The 16638-nt window shown below is 41.0% G+C and overlaps 1 protein-coding gene across 1 annotated transcript in view; it reads right to left on the bottom strand.

The window, feature by feature from the left end:
* The window catches only part of spop (speckle type BTB/POZ protein), a 77696-nt gene extending 61679 nt beyond the window's left edge, over nt 1–16017 (bottom strand). The window contains exon 1 of the mRNA XM_054607040.1: nt 15930–16017. The gene's annotated coding sequence lies outside the window, so the exon portion shown is untranslated. The remainder of the gene's footprint in view (nt 1–15929) is intronic.
* Nucleotides 16018–16638: the final 621 nt, after the last annotated feature.

Below are 16638 nucleotides of genomic sequence, written 5' to 3'. Positions count from 1 at the left end.
TATAGCAATAAGATTCAAAGCTGGCTTAATGCCTCTTTAATACTTCTCGGGGTATATTTACTCTGACCAATAAATGTGGATAATAATCTTTGTGGTTAAATTCAGATGTACACTCCACATGTTAATGTATTGTATAAAAGGCCCACAGAGGCCCCAATAACAGGAAAAAACTTCTGACAGAACAGACCGACAGTGGCACTCAACTCTGGCGTATAGAGGTAGACTCTGGCAGTCTCATTGAAAGCCTCAAAATCTAGTACTGCAATCCTTTGAACTCGGAAAAAAAGGACTTCCGACACGTAAAAGTGTATTAAAACGGTCATTCAAGTCGGAATTCCACTTCGTAAATTCAGGCAGGATTTATATAACCCGAGTTTGCCGACATAAACACACCCTGACGTCACAGCAGCATGGCGACAGCCGTAAAGTCAAAAATGTCATCATTTTTGACTTTATGTTGTTTGTGCTTCTTTGCGAGCATGTGGTACTAGTCTACTCCTCCGGTCTCTTTTAAAAGGGTCAGCAGGGATCCTTGAAATTGAAAAATTTGATTTTCAAAAATAATTCCCCACAAGATTCGCTGGCTGTTGATTTAAAAGTGGTTTCTTTATACATAGGTTGTCTTCATTAATGGTGCTGTGGTAATAGATAAAGGTCCTCTGTAGATTAATGTGAAGCTCAAGATACTTGCCATATAAACTGATGCTCATTGAGCTCATAATCCATAAATAAGTCTGACATTTTAGACATTTTAAGTAGAAATATTGATACGAATACTGATTTGAGTTAGATTTATTTTATACCCAGCTCATAAAGTGCAAAACTGCATTTTAAAGCAGGCACGAATTACTTAAAATTATGGCAATAGCTACAGAAAAAAAGAGAGTTCCCCCAGAAGTTAAATAAATTCTGACAAACTGAAACACTAACTTACAGTTGGCCCAGATGTCATGAACAAAGAATAGGCTATTTTTTACACGAAGGCTCTTTGTATTCATAACGGGAATCCAAACTGCCTGTGGGCTTTTACCTCAGAGGGAGAGGAGATGATCTGCATGAATGAATGAAATATCTTAAGAGCCACATGTTTACACATACATACAAAGGAAATGTCAATCAGATGCATAATACAGAGGTTGAGCCCTGAGAGAAATGCCAAAAAAGGGAACCTGACTGTGTGATGTGTGTGTGTGTGGGGGCCCAGCACAGTCTGATCAATAGCTCCTCTGAAATGAATACGTGATCACTGACTCAACAAAGCAGACGTTCACTCCAAACTTGACAACAAAATAGATGCCACCTGGATCAATAGGGAGCATTTAAATAAATATATTCAATACCAACGTGGTTATACAAAACATTTTCAAAAAGGCAAATCGGATACTGACCATCCTGCCTTTAACACCCCATTCAGTACATTAAATCTATTTTTATTGCTTTTGATTTGTGACATTTAGTAGTCAAAGAGAGACTGTAATTTCAGTAATCATTTTTTCTCATGGTCCAGTTTTCACATTACATCATGCAGTTTGTAGAGTATTATACCATGGCTGAAGAGAAATATTGGATACTTTCAGAAAACTGCACAGCTTTGGCTGACAGTTTTATACATTCAATTTTGGCAGCCCATTTCCGTCTCATGCTGCCTCTAATTGCTACAGTAACACAATGTTGAAGCTAGTGACACATCGATAAGTCTACTGATGTCAGTCAGAAAAAAGGCTTCACCTTTAAAAAGACTCTGGGAACTTGTGATGGTCATTTCTCACTTTTCCCTATTTCGATGAAAAAGAAACCAAATTCATTCTTGAGGGATCTGTGAAGACCAAGACCACAGTTTCATTAATGGTATTTATCAGGAATTGAGGGGCAACATGTTAACTGATAACTCTCTGTATCCGATAAAACACAAACTAACTGACTTTTGTAAAGTTTCTGTAATAAATAAATATTTTATTCTTGTATGTCACATTTTCATAATTTAGCTGACGTATAACTGCATAGCATTTTCATCTTAATTAATCTAAATATAAGGCGACTAAAAAATGGTAAACATATTTTCAGTTTTGGCAACCAAAAGTTGTTGCCTGGTTGCCAGCATTGCAACCAGTTTTTCAGCGGTAATAAGCAGCTGTTTTCAGCAAAAAACCCAACTGCGAGATACCCCCTCAAACAGGTAGTTTGTTTCCATCAGGTGAACTAAGTGTAATATTTAGAAGCTAAACAGTCACATTTTCCTCATGGGTCAGTGGAGAAAAGATTATAATAAATCAGTGTTGCGTTCACAGCTTGTTTGTGCTGCCCCCAAGAGGAAAGAAAAAGAATGATTATCTGAACTATAGTTTACTATTACCATCTTAAATAGAACAATCAGCAACGTAACAACAATGTCCTCAACTTTAACATCTTTCTTTTTTAACTTAAAAGTTATTTGAGGTCTTTACTTTTCGTGTCCAATATACACACTGGTCAGAGGTGTGGCACTGGGTTGTGACCACAGGAAATGAAGTATGACCTGTAGCTTGTAACAACCCCATCAAGAGTTTAGATAAGCAGGATGGGACTCTGCCTTCATGGCCTTCCTGTCTTCTCTGTCCTGTGTCGTTTGCCCTCTTCTGACTCTGGCAGTCTCAAGTGGTCAGTTAAGACTGGGACAGATGACAATAGACAATCCCACCAGTCAGGCCACTAGGGCCCGACTGGTGGGATTGTCTATTGTCATCCAGCAATGTCTGAGCATCATGAGACAGCACGGCCCAACGGGGGAAAAAGAATAAGAAAATAAAGAAAAAGAAGATGGAGCTGCCAGACAGGAAGGTGGGGTTCAAAAATACAAGAGCAGGGAAAATAGAAAGCGAAAAAATGAAGCTCCGACAAGACACGGGGGGGGGGGGGCCCAGGATAAAAGATAGGTCGATGTACAACAGGCTGATGAAGTAGAGCGAGAAAGACAGAGAGAGAAAAGAGTGGAACAGCAGTGCAAACAGTAGCCAAGAAACAGCAGAACAAAAAAATGGATAGAAGACACATTAAACAGAGGAGGACGTGAAGAGATGGGGTTACCCCCCCCCAAAGAAATGAAAAAATGTCAGACTCAATTCTTGTCTCAAAAGAGCGGCGAATTAAAAAAGGTGGAAGAAGAAAGGTTTTCTTCCTCCACGTCTCAGTGCTCCTGAAACCTGTACAGACTTTTAAAGAAAGGCCGATATATAAAAAGGAACAAAACGGCGGGGGCTACATCAAGCTCTTCACTGCATTTAAAAAGAGCCACAGAGGAAGAATAACCGACACAATTAAGAGCGTAACTGTCATCACAGCCAATCAGCCCGGTGCCGCCCACACACGGGCACGGAGCAATAGACCCATCACGAGGAGGGATGAAGGGCTACTAATCCCCCCGTCACAATGCAGCACTGACTACTGATAGTGAGCACCAGATATCTTAAGGGCCACAGCATTCTAATACAACAGAAACATGAGTCACATGTAGAAAGATCCGCTCCATCACAACACGTCCCCGGCTCCTGAGAGGAAATACTGACATTTAAATATAATCCTGCTGACATGCAAATGAAGAGCAGCAGATTCCATAACCTGAATCCGATGTGTGAATCTGAAGCCCATCACAGGTGGATGCAAACCTCCACTCGATGAAATACAAACGAAATGTAATGAGCTCTCAGGTTCCTCCACGGTGACATTTCCTTTTCCATTTCTCTATCTTTAACAACCATCATTCACCCTGCCCCCATATCTCTTTTTCCCGCCGCTAACGCCTTCCTCCCTCCACTCCCCCCCCCCTCGCTCGGTTTTTTTTTCACTCTAAATCCACTTTTCTGCCTCCATCTTTTTCACTTTCCGTCCAAAACAACAGCCTTTCCAGAAAGAGGGCCATCAATCTTCTTCAATGAGACCAGAGTGCGAGGGAGTGCCAAGGCTGGAGCAGATTACTATCTCTCCTTACCACCACTCAACACTGGATAACATAAAGAAGGAGAGGGTGGGCAGACGGAGAGGCTGGGAGGGTTGAGAGTGAGTCAAAGACACAATATTAGATAGCGAGCGGACACATTAGATCTTAAAAGCCTCAAACAAACTTCCACCCCTGTCAACAGCGGAGGCCTGTCAAGTAGAGAAGCACGGCAGCTGAATTTAAAAAACTTTAATCCTAACTGGCAACTCCAAACCTGACCCATGATTCATTTCCACAGAGAGCTCTGCTAATGGAGAGACAGGAGCTGGGCTGCAGCTTTCATCTCCTGTAAACAGCTGGATTGGAATTAATTGGCCATTTTAATATTTTATTTTTATTTTTAATCTTTTGATTGTCTTGATCTGTCACATGTCAAAAAGGTAATAAAAAAATCCACATCACCAGCTCCCAAAAGGCCAAGGTGACCTGTTCAAATTGCATTTGAGAAATGGGCAAAGGTTTTTCCTTGATAGATGACTTAATAAGTCACTTACTGTTAAGCTCTAAAGCATTTTTTTCAAATCTGCTTATTGAATGAGGATCCTTTCAAATCCTTCGCCAAATTTGATTTGATGTTTAGCTTTTACAATCACTCAAACTCAAATAACTGTATTCACCCTTGGCCAAGAAGGCAGGCACACTACTCTGAAGGTTGTCAACCCTTTTTATTTTTCTGTTTATAAAAAATATATATATATATATATATATATAAATATGTACAAACATGTTACCCAAATTCACTAATATGTCGGATATTACTACTGCCGTCTCCACCCGAGAGACTCGCAAAGCCAATCCGGGTATTTAAATTTACAGGAACCAACAGAATCCAAAATCCTGAAACAAAAATGGAAATATATTTTTCGGCACTAGGATGTATGTGAGTAAATAGAGAGGAGACGGGGAACATGAAGGAGCAGCTGATGTTTATATTCTTGAAAAGCCACTCCAAGCAAACAGTTGTTAGTATGTGAACGCGCGTGTGTGTTATAGAAAGTGTTATATTCTAAAATGTGCAGCGTCGTGATATTTAAAGACTTAAGAAAGTGTTTGAACGTGTGTATGACACACACACACACACACACACACACACACACACACACACACACACACACACACACACACACACACACACACACACACACACACACACACACACACACACACACACACACACACACACACACACACACACACTGTGCAACACCAGCAAATCCACGGCCAAGTGCGTACTTGTACTGAGCCCATGGGAGAAGGAGATGGGACACGTGGTAAAGTGTGGATGTGGGATTTTCCATAGAAAATTCTCCTTTTAGCAGCTAACACAAGTGCAGTGTGGCAATCTGACCATGTTCAGTCCAGGGACACAACAAGACCACCAGGCCGGCTCTGACAGCTACATCCACAATGGACCATGATGGGGCTAATCACTACGCAGAGGAGAACCTACATGGGGGAGTTTTGTCAGGCATAACAAACTCTCCTTGCATTGTCACAGCTCTGCTGAGGAGGAAGGTTAAACTTAGAGCTGTCTGTAAAGCTGTCCCTGAGCAGCAGCGGCGCTCTGACTGGGGATCAGCGTAGTGTGGCTTCTGCTGGGCCTCTGGGCCACACAGCGACGGAGTGGAGGAGGCGGCGGCGGCGGAGGTGGGGTGGCGTGGCGGCGGTGGGGCTCAGCCTAGCACTAAAGACTTTGACACTAACATAATCACTGGTAATTGATTCTGCTGGTGAGGAAGGTACAACATTAAAAAGATTTTTAAAAAAAGGCAGAGGTGGTGTCGGCCCGGCGCTGGGGCTTAATGCGAGCTGATGGGGCCGACGCCGCCTGTCACACGCCGTCTAATCACACAAGAGGGGACGTACACATATCATGAAATCACTAACAGCACCCTCAAAGGGGCTTTGATCAGCAGCGGACCAAGGGAGGCGAGGGGGCACGCAGGCCAAGGACGGCAGAGAGATGGAGGAGGACGGAGGAGGAGGAGGAGGAGGAGGAGGAGGAGGAGGAGGACAGAGAGAAGACAGGCATCCTGCCCTGAGAGATTACAAGACAGGACAGAAACAGCAGAGTGTATCAATGACAAGCACCCAAAGTTCAAACAACTTATCAGCGTAACAGCTTAACGTAGACTAAGTGTCCTTACCCAGTCCAGCCATTTAAATCCAGTTAAATGTTTAAAGTTGAATTTAACTGATATTGAGTTCTCAGATGCTCCAACTTGATGTTTGATTTGGCAAATAAAGTCTTCTGACGCAAAGACTAGATGGTGTTGAACACTGATATGAAGCTAAAAAGAGGACAAAATATAATCAGTGACTATTTTGATGAAAGATTCATTGATTGAGTTATTTATCAGGCAAAACTGCCAAACATAACCTAGTTCCAGCTTCTCAAATGTGAGGCGCTGCTGGTTTTCTCTTTTTTTAATATCGGTGAATACTGAATATCTTTGGGGTTTTGGACTGTTGGTTGAACAAAACAAGACATTTGACTGCCTCATTCAGGAAATGAAGATGGGCAGATCGGCTGTGTTGACTTGAACTTCAGTTGATCTGAAAGTGTTTTTTGATTAGAAGCCATCAGTTATTTTCTTTCCCAACTTGTTACACAGACTGTATATAGAATCTTATTTAGTTTGCTGCTTTTTCTTTGGCAGCCAACCAGAATAAATGCAGCCTGTACAAGATTTTAAGGAGGTAATCTATTTATTAGCTGTATATTTGCTTTGCTATTGCAAAATCTAATAAAAATGGAGCATAACAGCCAGCTCATATTACAGTTAAACTCTAGCTAATGTTGTTCTCATTAGCTTATAATGAAATGACCGCTACAATACAATGGCCTTGTCATTTCCCAGAGTTAATAAACACATTTTTTTAAGCTGCCACACCTGTGGTTTGAGCAGACCCCTGGTTCTTAACATGGAGCGCCAATTCTACTCACCCTCACAGCTTTGTTATTAACGTGTAATGGAGACACATGAGGTAAGTCTAGTAGCGGTGACTGGGTTGTGCCTATCCGCTGAGTGAACTGATGAAGACGGAGGGCTCCCCGTAGCCTTACAGTCGGAGCGCTGATAAATTGGCCGGCCTCCACCCCTTTCCCCAACTGCAGGAAAGGATGTGCGTGTGCATGAGAATCAGCATGGAAGCTCGCTAGACTGGAACTGACAATATTAAGTGGCGGTGCCACAGTTTTCATGAACACAGAGAGGCCAAGAGAACCGAAAAGGGGGCAGGTAGGCCTCCATTATGTCACCGGACAGTCGACATGAAAGGAGCCCATCTGTCCTCCTCCGCGGCAACGGCACACTCACCTTTCCCAAATTAAAGGTTGCCGAGTACAAACAGCATGAGGCAGACAGGCAAACACACAGTTCCACCTAGCGCCGCAGACATCAACACACATCATGTCAAAAGAAAAAATGGCTTGTGGGGGATCAAAGATTTAACAGATGTTTAAGAGAACCACAGCAGCTCCTTCAGAGGTAGACTGCAGGGGTCGGATATCTTACTGAAGAGCAGGGGACAAAAGAGGGGGGGAGTAATGGCAAATAAGAGGAGTAGTGAAAAGCCCCAGGCTGAAGATTGTAGGGAGAGAAGAGGAAGACTGGGGTGAGGAGTAAGTGAGAAAATGCAAATGAAAGGCTGCCGAGTAAAAGGGGAAAGAGGAGAGAGAAAGTGAGAGATTACTACAGGGACTGCTGGAAGGGAATCTGAAGAGCAGAACAAAGCTGACAATGAACCAAAAAAAATTTTGTGGTAGGGAGTGGTAGAAAGTACAGGAGGATATGGCAATGCATGAGACATGACGAGCAGGAGTCGGGCAGCCTTTTTGCTGCTTAAATGTGCCTCATTCTTTCTCGTACGTCCTTTTAAAAACAGTAGCGCTGGAGGCTGTAGACATCACAGCACAATATGTCCCGAGAAAGAAAATGCAGGAGGCACGGAAAATGAAAGGATGGAGAGGTGGCGAGAAAGAGGGAGACTTCTAATAAAAGGATGGAGATGATCCCCAGAGAGGCGGCCCATGGCATCTGTTTGTCACAAGCCAGAGCCACAGGGAGGAAGAGGAGGAGGAGGAGGAAGAGGAGGAGGACTATAGGCAGCAGACTGAGGAGGTAGCTCCCTTTCTCACTCTTGTGTTTTCTGGCCGTCCTCCACCAGCAGCTGGAGGCTAAACTTAAGCTCCGCCAACAGCCACCAGGGATAGAGGAAAGGCCTTGGAAAGGGGTCATCTCTACAATCACCGACCAAAACAAAAATTCAGGGATGCACATCTGCATCATTAGTGGAGGAGCCAAGAGCCCCCCCCCTCCACCGATGTCTCCCCACCACAGATCCCTCAGAAACGTGGCCACTGCGGTGCCTGTGCACACGAGCGTCCTCTGCACAATCGCCATGGAGCCGTATCAGCCTGCTCCTCATGAATATTCATCTGCCTCATTAACACTCAAGTGGGGAAACACAGCATATTGCATGAGACTCCCGCTACTTGGAGAGAGGACGAGAAACGAGGGAGAGGAAGAGGGGGAGAGAAGAGACGGGACAAACGGTGACTGTAGAGGAAGCAAAGGGGAAGAGAGGCCAAGAGAGAGGCAAAGCCTATTCTTTTCATAGCCAGCAAACTTTTTTTGAAAATCTCAAGAGCGGAGATAGTCTGGCTGTTCCTCACCAAGCCAGGCTAGGGCGGTGGTGATAGCAGCGTCAGCAGCAGGGACAGCACAGCGGGAGCACGGGATGGGAGTTACAGAGCGTTTTAGCCCTGAAAAATCCTGCAGCAACAGAAGCTCTAAAACAGCTGCAATTTCTCCGCTAATGTCTGGCTGTTCACAATAACCGCTACACAGCGGGGGATAAGTGTGAATACACCTCGACGCGAGCCGCAGCCATACAGACATTCATGCAAAAAGCCCCCCCCCCACTCCCCATCACGTCCTTTTTCTGTAACAAAACACAACACATACAGAAGCACAAAGCCAGCCTGTCTTGTACGCAGACACTGATTCTGTCAGTCCACTTGCCAACAGACACGCAGCTACTATCACACATAGACAGAGGATTATTTTCTCTTTATGGTGTAATGCCAGGGAATCTTTATAACAGGAACTGCCAACAGGGGAAATCTCCCGTCCTGCAGCTGTGTCCTCAGAGAGACACTGGAAACTGTGGAGATGGAAGACTCTATTTCCTTGACTTTTTTCCCTGCGACTTTGGTGACAGAAACAGACGGCCACTCGGGAAGCAGGAGATGAGGAGAAGTCGGGTGATGCCCAAAAAATGTTTTGCCCCAACAAGACTCACTCTGGTTCTTTAAAGGGCACTGACAAAACCTGTGGTACAATAAGTGGACCGGGTCTCTGGAAATCGATACCGCTGCCTACATCAGGGGCCTCCACCCAAAGCTATTTCATATTCCACCTTCTACACGCAGTTTCTGACAAAAAAAAAAAAAACCTCCTTCAATTTCAGAACAGTATGAACTATTGATTTCACAGCTTCAATTCTTTCTCTCCCTCCGCCTGCTCCTATCCGCTCTCTTTTCCAGTTTGTGTAATGTTGACGTGCAGCTCCTTTCCCCAAGGTGTGTTTTCTGTTGGGGTTGAGGAGGATGGAGTTCTTACCTGTGAACTCCATCATTTTAGAGCATTCAAATCCCTTACAAGTGACCTGACTTCAATTGGTTTGGGTCCTTCTACAAGAGAAGTTCCATGAATCATGAGAGCAACTAATGTCTTCTTTGTGTTGTTTTTCAAATATCTGTCAAATATTCAAATGTTACAAAGATGAAGAACCCACTTACAACTCTTTTTAGGCTTGTTTCTAATGTTTGCCTGTTGTTTAAATTGTCTGCGCTCTCTTTTAATTCGTTTTCAGTTATTACTCTGAAAGCAGATGGCATTATTTGAACAAAAGGTTCTACATATATAGTTTAAAGGTTTTTATTATCTAGAGATGCATCTAACAATCATTTTCATTAGTTAATCTGTCAACTGCTCTTGATTTAACCAATTAACAAGCAAGGACATTTAAATACATTCAATACATTTTCATCAAAGACAAAAAAAAGTGCAAATATTGACACGTGAAAAGTTGGAACCAGTGAATGTTTGGCATGGTTGCTTTGAAATTATGAAATGACCTAAGCATCAATTAGTCAATTAACCGATAAATAAATTAGCTCCGTTAAAATTTGTATAATATAAAATGGTACAATACTAACTCAGGAGGCCACTTTGTCTGCAAAATTAAAAGAAAGGAAATTTGTAAATATAAAATCTGCATGCAACAATTATGTATGAGCAATGGAGACTTGACTTTTAGTAATAACACATTATTCTCTCTGCCATTGTACCTAAAAATGTATCCTTCTCAAATGCCAAATCAAACAATAAGTCAGCCATGACGGAGGTTGATCTGGTAACCAAACCATTAGGGTGGGTCACCATTTTCCAGGCTTAAATGCCAGTTAATATCAATTAATCCCAATTGGATCTGACTTTTGAACAGTGACACTTTTAACCAACTGTGTTGTCATTAATTCATATTCAGATGGCTTTCACGGGTCACAAGTTGTGCTGAGCAGCCTGGCTGAGACCGGGGACCTGACCAGTTCAAATCGCAGGTCCAAACTAAGCATGCATGCATGCATGATTTAAATACATCTAAATGGCAGATGGCGAGAGAGCTGGCTCGTGTTCTGGCTCCGAGACAGAAGCAGTGATGTAGGAGAAGCAGAGGATGAGGCTGCGTATTAGAGTGAGGGATGGCTTGGCTTGTCTTTAAGATTACTTTTCCTCTTAAAACATTCACTTCATCTGTGTCACTACTGCTCCCAACTTGTTATTGGAAAATAGGAGCGCTGGAAAACCATTCAATGCCGGCACTGTCTGCATCAGTCACACACTGACACACACATACACACAGAAAATACATTTCATCCGCCATATCCGAAACAGCCAATAGCACTGGCAGGCATTTGCGACCCCAATCCATATTTCAATTTCCCTCCTCTCATGCAAACTAATTCAATACTTGTTGCCTTCCCTCAGAAGCGGTCGGCAATGTGAGAAATGAGCTTCTTCTCCTGCTGCATCTATAAAAAGCCCAATCAGAGTCACTTTTGAGTGGGCCTCTGCCTATATCAATTATGTCTTCGTAGTTCTGCCACACGGGAAGATTGTAGGAAGTAGCACTAAAGGATGTGGTTTTCAGCATTCTCACCACGCTGTCATAAAATGCAGATCACTTTTCTCCATATTTTCTGTACTCAGAATGCATTCTGCCCACATTAGCTACATTTAAAACTCATATTTTATATCACACACTGACAGCGCTTAAGTCAAGAGCTTAACTACCCATGTTTTCAAACCAATTAAAGAAGCATTAAGCGGGATGTCAGTCGGATGAGTGTTTAAAATATGATATACTCTAATTCGAGATTTGACCTTTAAAGTGGAAATCAGGTTCAAACAAATATCACATTTTTTCCTACAATCGTCAGTAACCATTTGTGAACTTGTAAAAGTCCCTCCCAAAGCCACACAGAAAAAACGCCAAGAGCTGGAGCCTGTGATGTCATCGGCCAACACTTTTTGGAATTGATCCACCGACGCAAATTTTCTTATAGTCTCTAAATCCGGCTCATTAGCGGGGAAAAAGTCGATTCATTTAAAGATACTACAATGGATTTCCTACGAGGGAACGATTTCCAATGACTTTTCCTTCACTCACTGGTGTTTTTAATGTACTAACTGCTGTAGCGTTTTACACTGCGACGGCCTGAAAAAGGCTCACGCATCTTGACATCTCCGCCTGCAGCACCATCAACAAAGCGATTCCACAAAAGCACACAGCCAAAGAAGAATATGAGTGTTAACTAATACAGCACATGGCTAGCTGGGTGCAGCAGAGTCCAGCTGAGAAATGGTGCAGTGCAGAAACATATTGTTCGTCAACATCGAATCTTCTTTGAAGTATTATTACAAAAAAAAACTATTATTGATCTTTACATTCACGGGCTAGATGCTGGAAATCCACAGACACGTGTGCAAGTATGCACACACCAACAACACCCACACTTTTCCTCTGAACTCTTTGGCCATGTAAAGGGAGAAGCAAGCAGGTAATAGCGACAAATTTAGGGGCTTAAACGGCGACAGCTTTACGACGCCGGAGCGGCCTCTACGACTCCATTCCTGTCAGATTCTATTAGCTTGGCCTCCACCGTGTGTTTTCGATTGGCTGTTGGCCTATTCCCAGCAGTTACAGAAGCACCTCCCGTAAATAAACCAAATGGCTGCATCTTGTAGTGTATGAATGGGGCGGGGGGCAGCTGGGCGCTTGTGTGTAAAGAACATCTGACAGAGCGGTTGAATAGTTTAATATACAGCACCGGGCTGAATGGACACAGTTGACTAGAGGCAGAGCTGGAAACACATCAGCCCAAGAGTTTAAGTTTGACTAGTGTTTAAAAAGAATATATGAGCGGCCAGGCAAGAAAAGCACTTCTAAATCAAGACACACACACACACATGCACACACACACACACATGCACACACACACACACCGATAAACAAAATAAAAAGTGTGTCTATCTGCCAGCTGCCAGGTGGAAGTCTAAGGAAAGGCCACCTGTCTAATAACTGTTTTTGATGCGTGCAGCTTAGCAATCTGAAACGGAGCATCTGGCCTGTCCTATTCAAACTGATCGTGTTAAAAGATTGCGGATCTGTGTTCCTCTTATATAGAATTTATTTTGACCTAATAGGTTTTTCCCCTTCCAAAAAAAAAAAAAAAAGATGTTTGTGTTTATTAAGTCAACCAATGAGGGCTGGTGAATGCAGTTTTGCCAACAACTCTCAACTGCCAGATGTCCACTGGATATTTTTTATAAAACAAACACAGAGTTTCCTTCAATTTGATAATTTACTTGTTTTCATCAACCACTAACTCAGCATAGTTTGAAGTATTTTGAAACCAAGTCACTTGTTCTTCATAAACCAAACACCCTAAGAGTGAAAAAATATGGAAAAATAAATTCTGGTAACAATTATTAAAATGCGATGCTTGAAATGCTGCAGCAGAATTTTTTATTATTGCCATGAAAAGGCCAAAGGAAAAACATTTCCTTGTGCAGATAAAAATGCTGAACTGTAGCTCAGACTGCTGAAAGAAGAAAGGATGCTCACACAATGAAATGACTATGAGCTGTGTGCTACTTTGGATCCTGAAAAGAAAAGATACACAAAAGATACATAGTATCATATGCAGTAGTTCTTATATGATAGTTAATAGCATTATTATCATAAAGTGTAAATGGTAACTATAAGTTAAATAAAGTGTATAACTAACAAATCTTTAAATGCATTCTATTGTTTTGTTGTACGGGCCTTTTTCACATCACACTCGTCGTAACAGGAAAAGCAGAGTTTTAATTCATACCCTTAATGATGATCAGTGAGCCAGAATGTTCAAATTTTACTTTAAAATTTGCAAGGCCAGCCAATACAAAAAAAGTACAAAAGTAATATTTAAAAGGGATCATTACCCACTTCGTACAATATTACAGTATTTACAGATCGCTGTGGTCATTATTTCTTCACTACTTGTGCTAGTAGGTGACTACTTTTTTTGCGCTGCATTCAGGGGAATTATGTTGGCTCGTATGAAATTGTGTGATGACAGAGTTGTAGCAAAAAAAAAAAAAAAAAAAAAAAAAACTGTTTGCCTGAGGAACTTAAATTGAAAACAGCTTAGAGAACTGAGAAGGAAAGACAGCATTTTATTTTGCACACAGAGCTGCAGCTTAATAAAACTTTCCCACCAATAATGACTGTTTCAAGATTCCCTCTTTACCAACAGCTATGCAAAGAATCCATGTGGCAGTATGAGAGGAGCCGTAAAATGAGAAGAGCTCTCTTTGAGATTCAAATACGTTCAACCATTGACTGTTATGAATCAAAAAGCTCCCATTCAGAGTGTATCTGAACTTCAATACTCTTCCCTTCACATGTATATAATTTCGGCACAGCTGAGCAGAAAACACTGTGGGACAAACCAACTTCGTTTTTACATTTAACATTTAGATTAATAAAAAACACAGCAGGATTTATACTAACAAATACAACATTATAAACAGGCAGGCACTCAACTATTTCACCAACTATCGTCCTTCTTTCTAAAAATTAAATAATTATTATAATTACATTAGTTGTATTTTTCAACTTTCAAATGGCTATATTTTGTGTTTTACTCCACCAATTTACAGTTGACTCATTTGTGAATTTATCATTTTATTTTTTTATTTTAAGTCATTTATTGTCTTGTTACTTGCCTCAATTGTGAAACTAAGTTTTGTGAATTGATTATCTCTCTTATTTGGACATTTGTTTTGAATACTGTAAATTCGCAGGCAGACAACCACCCTGAAATACACCAAGTTTCTTTATCAACTTCATCACTATTTAGTGTTTCTAATATAAATTACATTCATTAATTCATTCTGACTTTAACTTGTAGAAGAGTATTTATACAGTATGATATTGCAAATTATACTAAAATAAGAGATTTGAGTATTTATTCCACCACTGTAGTAAGAACTGTATGTTTTATGTGTTCACCACACTCAAGTTATTTAAATTAGGAGTTCAAAGTACAAACTGTGTGTTATTTCTATGGATCTTGATGACACAAAAAGGTTACTTATAAAACCGAGTCACAGTTCTTTATCTGCTTAAATAAAAGTACACATAGTGGAAAGGTACTCAGATATTTTATTTAAGTAAACGTTCTAATAATACTACAGTGTAGGAAGTTTAACTGTTACAAGTTAAAGTCCAGCATTCAAAAACTTAAAAAAGTACAAAGTATTAGCATCAAAATATACTTAAAGCACCAAATACAAAGTACTTATTATGCAGACTGGCCCACTGAAAAATATGTTATATGAGGTAACTAGATTATAATTATTGATATATTAATGAGTCAATTTACTGTTGCAATTGGTTAAGGTGGGGTAGTTTGTTAATTTCAGTAAGGGATAAATAAATCCTAATCCTCATTCCTAATAATTCATTATAATGTATTTGTTGATTATATTTTGTTTTAACAACCTAAATTTGCAAAGTAACTTAAGGTTTCAAATAAATGTAGCTGAGTAAAAAAGTACAATATTGCCCTCTGAATTTCGTAGGGTGGACATATAAAGTATCATAAAATGAATATACTCAATACACTAAGTAAAGTAGACCATCAAGAACCGTAAAATAGTACTTCACACAGCACAAAACTTGAATAAAGTATAAAGTATAAAGTATAAAAAGTTAAAGTTACACGCCACAACTGAATATAGATCCTTGTGGCTTTTAACTAATTTGACTAAGCTACTTAATTAATGTTCAGCCATCTCTCAGAGTTAACGTCTGGCTCTTCCTCTGCATTGCAGTGGCCTTTCTGCTTGACTTTCTGTGCTCCCTTGATTCGCACAGTAGCAAGGAGCGACCTGCTGCTGTCCTGCACTGCGCACGGAGACGCAACAGAGAGGGGGCGGGGCCGCCGTCGCTCACTATTTGGCAGGATACTGACCGAGCCGGACGATACAGCATCACATCTTCTTTTATGGTCTGCGCATTATTTTGCATGTGCCCGTTTAAATTTTCACACAAATATTTTTTTTTTATTTGACACAAACATACAAACAACAGACCTGGGAATGACAAATGAAATAGACAAAAAAAAGCTGCCGAAGAGTCCTCACCAGGTTCTTGACAACACAAACAACAAACCGTAGCCGTTGCTAAGCTGCTAATATTAGCCGGCTAGCGGCTAATATTAAAGCTCTGTAAAAGTGCTCCCAGCGGGGCAGAAAGCCTAAACTCACGTTGCACGGGGGAAATAACACAAGATACGAGTGTTACGTGTAGAAAGAGACAATTGTGTGTAAAAACCCACCTTTGTATCGCAGTTCCACGAAAGGGATAAAGGACTTTTGACTGGAGTTGTCACTGCACTTCCGGGTTAGACTGTGACGTGTCAGACGCCCACCAGGCGGCTGGCCATGCTGGAATTGTTTTGGTTTATGTCTCTGGGTGTTGGACTGGAACATAAATACATTTATTACTTGAACTGCCTTTCTTTTAACTCCTTATGTTAGTGTTGCTCGAACTGTGATTCACTTAGTTTAATTTCAAAATGACTTGAAGCAAAACCTCAGTATAATGCAACATAGTCCTACACATTAATGCAGCAGAAATATTCATCTGAAAACATCATATATAGCCTAATAGTAAGACACTGACAGGGACTCTTTTACTGCAAAATGAGTACTTTTATTTTTCATACTTTAAGTAGGCTACATTAAGCTGATAATACTTAAATACTTTTACTTAAGTAAGCTTTTGAATGTAGGGTTTTACATGTAGTGGAGTATTTTCACAGTGTGGTAGTAAGTAAGGATCTGAATACGTATTCCAATACTGCATTTAACCCTTTATTTCCTACTTCTTCCAATATTGTATTCAACCCTTTATTTCCTACTTCTTTCAATACTGCAATCAACTCTTTTTTTTTTTTTTTAATATAACTCAAGTTATTTAAGTTAAAATGTATTTATACCCTGAGGAAGGGAATTTAGCATCACAGTAAGAAATAGACCAAAGAA

Source organism: Anoplopoma fimbria, chromosome 11 (assembly GCF_027596085.1).
Source record: "Anoplopoma fimbria isolate UVic2021 breed Golden Eagle Sablefish chromosome 11, Afim_UVic_2022, whole genome shotgun sequence".
Classification (NCBI taxonomy): domain Eukaryota; kingdom Metazoa; phylum Chordata; class Actinopteri; order Perciformes; family Anoplopomatidae; genus Anoplopoma; species Anoplopoma fimbria.
This window is presented reverse-complemented; position numbering and strand designations above follow the sequence as displayed.